The sequence below is a fragment of the Mus caroli genome, chromosome 8, assembly GCF_900094665.2.
Source record: "Mus caroli chromosome 8, CAROLI_EIJ_v1.1, whole genome shotgun sequence".
NCBI lineage: Eukaryota > Metazoa > Chordata > Mammalia > Rodentia > Muridae > Mus > Mus caroli.
This window is the reverse complement of record NC_034577.1, coordinates 98,639,265-98,644,954: the sequence shown is the minus strand read 5'-3', so window position 1 is coordinate 98,644,954 and position 5,690 is coordinate 98,639,265. Positions and strand designations below refer to the sequence as shown.

The window sequence follows — 5,690 nt, the reverse complement described above, 5'->3', positions numbered from 1 at the left end:
GGGGGAGGTGCCAGGGCAGGAGGGTTAGGGAGGTACCAGGGCAGGGGGTGGGGGGTGAGGGGTGGGGGAGGTACCAGGGCAGGGGGTGAGGGAGGCACCAGGGCAGTTGAACAGCCACTGGTTTCTGTAACGGTGAGTGTTTCAGAAGGCTCCTCTGAAATGATGATGTTGGTTAAACACTTCAGTTTTATGAATCACATTTATTCAAGGATAGGAAACCCTTTGGCCAAGAAAAAGATCAGGAATTGGACATCTTTTTCTTAATCCCAGGCAAGCCAGCCTACCAATTGATGAGCTCCAAGTTCAAAGAGAAAAGGAGGGAGATCTTGATTCAGAATAAGGTGAAGAGCAACTGAAGAGCATGCTCAACACCGATGTCTGGCCTATACACAAAGGCACATGCACTTACACACATGCATTTACCTGTACACACCTTGAACACATACATGAAATCACACATACATATGCACAGAATTTTGTTTTAAAGTAGGGGCTAGAGAAGACCTGAGTTTTGTTCCCAGCACCTACATCAGATGCCTCCGGCACATCCCCACACATAGATACATGATTAAAAATGATAAAAATAGATGGGGTGGTGGGACAGGCCTGTAACTGCATCACTTGGGAGGCACAGTGAGTCTCTCTGGGTTTGAGGCCAGCCTGGTCTACATATTGTGTTCCGGGCTAGCCAGAGGGTATCATAGTGATACCCTCTCTTAAAAACAACAACAATGGATCTTTAAGCAAAAAGAAACACAGTAAGGTTGCATGAGCTAAAGGGGAACGGGTGGTAAAGGTATTATCCCTCAGTTCCTGGCTGACGGTAAGATTAGATCTTAATTAGATGAAGGAGATTAATAGAACTCCCACTTCTAGCATGCCTCTAAAAATTTAAAGTCCAGAGATTGTTTTGAGAAATCTATGAATTTTCAAGGAGAACAAGTGACAAGGCAGAGCTAGCCCTTTTAGACTTCAGGAAAGATACTATGCTAGGGCTGGAGAGATGGCTCAGCAGTTAAGAGCACTGGCAGCCCTCCCAGAGAACCTGGGTTCAATTGTCAGCACACACATGGCAGCTCACAGCCATCTAACTCCAGTTCCAAGGCTTCTGACTGTCTGTAAAGAGGGCATCAGGCAGCCACGGGGTGAGAGACACATGCAGGCAAAGCATCTAAATATATAAGATAAAGCTTTTAAAAACACAATCCCAATAATCAAAATATGTGGGACTCACTCAAAACAAATTCTCATGGTATAGAAGAAAGCAGTACGTGCTAAATTAAGTAAAAGTCACTGTGAAAACTGCTCAATGACCTCTCAGTGAGAACAGGATTCCAATGCAGAGAAAGAGTAACTTAGGCTGGTGTGCAACTCACTGGTCAGTATGAGCATGAGGTCAAGAGTTCAATCCCCAACACCCAAACAAAAGAAAATAAAAAACAGACAGTAAGAATAGACCATTAGGTAGAACTTATTAATATTGATAGCCTTAAAAACTAGAACAGAACAGTATTAACAAGGTTAGAGAAAAAAATCTCATATGCTGCTTTGTGAAATTTATATGCAGCTTTGGCCATATAAGCAATCTTTTTTAAAGGAAATTTATTTCCTTTTTATTGACTCCAGAATTGCACTTAAGAGCTATGAATAGTGGCCTGTGCATACAGAGTCAGCTACTCAGGAGAAGGGCCCAGTAGGAGAACTACAGCCTAGGCATTCAAGGCCAGCTAAGACAACACAGCAACAACTGTTCCTTCAAAAATATGCTTCTATTTTTCCCCAGAACAAATCTGTATGCAAGGAAGAAAGCACGCCAGCAGAGGTCCATGACTGTAACTGCAACATTTTCAAGACAGAGCAGGGAACATGCTCTATGTTCAAGGCCAGCCTGGTGATACAGTCTTCCGAGCTAGCTAGGGCTACACAACACCACTCATGTCTCAAACAAAGCAACACAAAAACAGGGAACTACATAAGAGTTGAGGAAGAATAGTTAAATGATGGGTGTCTGTTAACTACTCTACAATTTATCATTTTAATTTGATTTCAGTTGGGATCTCATAGTCCTGGCTTCCCCTGAACTCAGTTTATGAGGGGCTCATGCACACTAGGCAAGCACTCTACCAACTGTAGACAAGCTACACTCCAATCATGGAAACGGTTTAAAGTAGACAAGGGCTGGAGAAGAGAGAATGGCTTAGTAGTAAGAGCTTTGTTTTTCTCCCTAGCGTCTTTTATGTGCGTACATATAACAAACCAATAGGAAACTATTACATTGATTTTGCATGCCTGTGCAAACTCCATCAGGAGGCACAGCTGCATACTCTTCAGAGGACTAGAGTTCAGTTCCTAGCATCCACAGAGGACTCACAATCTCACAATCACCAGTAACCCTTGGTCCAGGGGACCTGACACACCTTTCTGGACTGCTTGGGGTACATATGCATATACAGATAAATGCACATGCCTTTAATAAAAATAAATCTTTGCTTGTTTGTTTGGGGTTTTTTGTTTTTTTGTTTTTTTGAGACACAGTTTCTCTGTGTAGTCCTGGCTGTCCTGAAACTTTCTTTTTAGTCCAAACTGGCCATGAACTCAAGAGATCTACCTCCCTCTGCCTCCCAAGTGCTGGGATTAAAGGGGTGTGCCACCACCACTGCCTAATAAAAATAAACGTTCTTAAAAGTAGATAAGAAGACACACAGATAAATGGAAGCATGGATTAAGTGAAACAAAAACAAATATGCATGCCTCATAATTAAATTACTCATACATATAAAAGCTATGTGCTGGGTGCCACCTTCACACTGGGTGCCCCTCCCAGCCCTTCATATGTTTTATATAGCTTATTCCTTAAAACAGCTTACAGTACACACTCTGGCCCTAATTTACAAACAAGGAAATAAAGTGCTAGCCTGTAAGTCACTGCATCTTAAACAGGAGTGCAGAGCCCAGCACAGCCTGTATAACACTGTGCATGAAAATCACATTGAAAGGAGCTGTAGCAGATGGAAATCTGGGGTGAAATTGTCAATGAAAACTAGACAGTAAATCACAGTGCACACATCCCAGTGAGGCGTGGAACCATCAGTCTATTTCTCAGACCACCACTCCTAAAACTTAGAAACATGGCATTGATACAGACAGGCTGCCATTCACTCTCATTTTATAAAAATGATACTCTACAGTTATAATAACATAAAAAGCCAGCTAGATCTGGGCTCTGGTTTTCCCCTAAAGTCTTTTACATGCATAAGTACAATATACAGCCAATAGAAAGCTGTCCTATTAATCTCTATGCCTGTGAAATCTCTATCAGGGGCACAGCTCCTACACTGCCATCCTAGAAGTGGTCCTCACAGGCCTACCAAGGAGGGCTGGAGGCATCCTCACTCACACTCTGCCAAGGAGAGCCTCTGTCTGCCCACCCCGGAACAGCTCTAGCTTTCTGCTTTTATACAGTCCAGGCTGACAGTGAGCTTACGATGAACTGTCATCATTGCAGAAAGAGGAGAGAAAAGAGACAGAGGCAGAGATGAAAGGGAGAGGACTGAGAGAAAAAGGACAGAGTGGCCTCCCCTTTAGAGCTAGAGGAAAAACAGAGGGAGACAGAGGCCAAGCAGAGGGGAGGCAGAAGAAAAGCAGAGGACAGGAGAGGCATGGGTCTTTGTGTTTTAGCAGGCAGAAGCTGCCTTGAAACTGGGTTTTAGGAATGGTTTAGGCATTCAGACACACTACCATAAAACATGTCCAAAGCAGTCTGGAGTTAAACATGTGCTTTTTTTAAAAGCATGGCTGGCACCTACTTCATAAGCTAGAACAAGATTTTCTGGAGATAAAGACAAGAAACAAAGGTCCCTAAAACTAAACATAAGCCAATAAAGGTTTGCTGATAGCCCAGAAGGCTGGAGAGGTGACTCAGTGGTTAAAACTCATACTGTTCTTGCAGAGAACCTGGGTTCAGTTCCCAGCACCCACACCAGGAGACTTAAAATCAATTGTAACTCTACCTTCTGGGGGGATCCAGTGCCCCTGAGCTCTTTCTATAAAAGCAGAGAGGGTGGAGGTTAACCTGGCTATTCACAGTGTACAAGAGATTTCAGGGTGTCCAGCAGGCTTCTCTACAAAAAACTTGCCTTCTAAGAAAAGTACGTTTGCTGCTACTCAGAAAGCTACATGTGGTTCTATGCAGCGGTCCTCAGGCACCTGCCTGCCGTTCCTTCGTGCAGATTAGAAGGATCCCAGCACAGGGGATTAGTTATGCCCTGAGCACTGGGTAGGCAGAGAAAGTGGCCTCTGAGACCTCACATCTGCTGTCACTTTCACCCAGGAGGTTCAATGGGAGCTGGTTCATTTTTCCTTCAGGCGGGTCCCCAACGCCAAGCAGGACGCTAAGGGACACCCCAGGCTCACACCTCCCCCCCGCCATTCCTTGTACACAGTGAGGTAACTAGGCTACATAAGCTACAGAAGAAGGCTCTCAAGCCCCACACACTGTTTCCCGAGACCTGAAATCCACGACACAGCAAACCAAGTAGAGTGCCACTCAGTCAGTCTGTCACAGGCAAATAACAGTCACAGCAACAAGACTATGCGCAGTGTCTTCATGTCACAGGACTGCAATCACAAACAGGCATCCATAACAACCATCTCCATGTCACTCCCAACTGGAATTATACTCACCTATCTACATCTGGGGAAGCAAATGCCCACATCTCCTCCCACTGGCCCCAAAGTAAAGAGACAAATGAGCAAATGACCCGTTGTCACTAAAGACTTAACAGGCCTCAAAACCTTTAGAAAGTGAATGCTTGCCTGGCACCATCTCAGTGAAACAGCAATAAGATGAAAATGATCTACTTTGTAACAGGCCTTCCCTTCCTGAGTACCAGGAAACAGAGCCAAGTGCAGATAAATCCCTGGGTGTGGATAGGACCGAGTGTCTCCTTTCTCGTGGTGTCCATGCTGGAATGGTGACAGCAGTATCTAGTGGGGACATAACACTGTCAGGATCTCCGCCCTTGGAATGCTGTTGCCTTTTCTCACTCAGGTCTTGGGGCAAACACAGTCTTTTCTTTTTCCCCAGTTGACATACTCCCTAAACTGGGTTGTTGTTTTTGTTTTTCCAAATTGGTCATTCGTAAATAAGACACCTAAGGTTGGATGTGGCAGCCTTGGGGGAGTGGTAGGCATATCCCTATGAGCTGAGTTTCATCTGGTCTACATAGTGTCTTCCAGGCCTGCCAGTGCTACAGAGTGAGACCCTGCCTCAAACAAACAAACAAACAAACCAACAACACAAGGGGACTAGAGGCACAGCTCAGTGGTTAAGCATCTCCCAGAGGATCTGGGTTTGGTTCTCAGCACCCACACTGGATGGCTCCTAAGTGCTTTAACTCTAGTTTGAGGAGCTATAACCCCCTCTCCTGGTCTCCAAGAGCACCTGTATGTGTGTAGTGCACATAAATGCCCTCAGGCACACACATACAAACTAAATGAAATGTCTCTAGTTTAATCCAAATGAAATCCAATATTGATAAGAAATTAATTTTAGCCGGGCGTGGTGGCACACGCCTTTAATCCCAGCACTAGGGAGGCAGAGGCAGGCGGATTTCTGAGTTCGAGGCCAGCCTGGTCTACAAAGTGAGTGCCAGGACAGCCAGGGCTACACAGAGAAACCCTGTCTCGAA

At 44.9% G+C, this 5,690-nt stretch overlaps 1 protein-coding gene across 1 annotated transcript in view; it reads right to left on the bottom strand.

The window, feature by feature from the left end:
- Window positions 1-5,690, bottom strand: part of Wwp2 (WW domain containing E3 ubiquitin protein ligase 2) — a 118,073-nt gene that overhangs the window by 44,618 nt on the left and 67,765 nt on the right. The window lies entirely within an intron of this gene.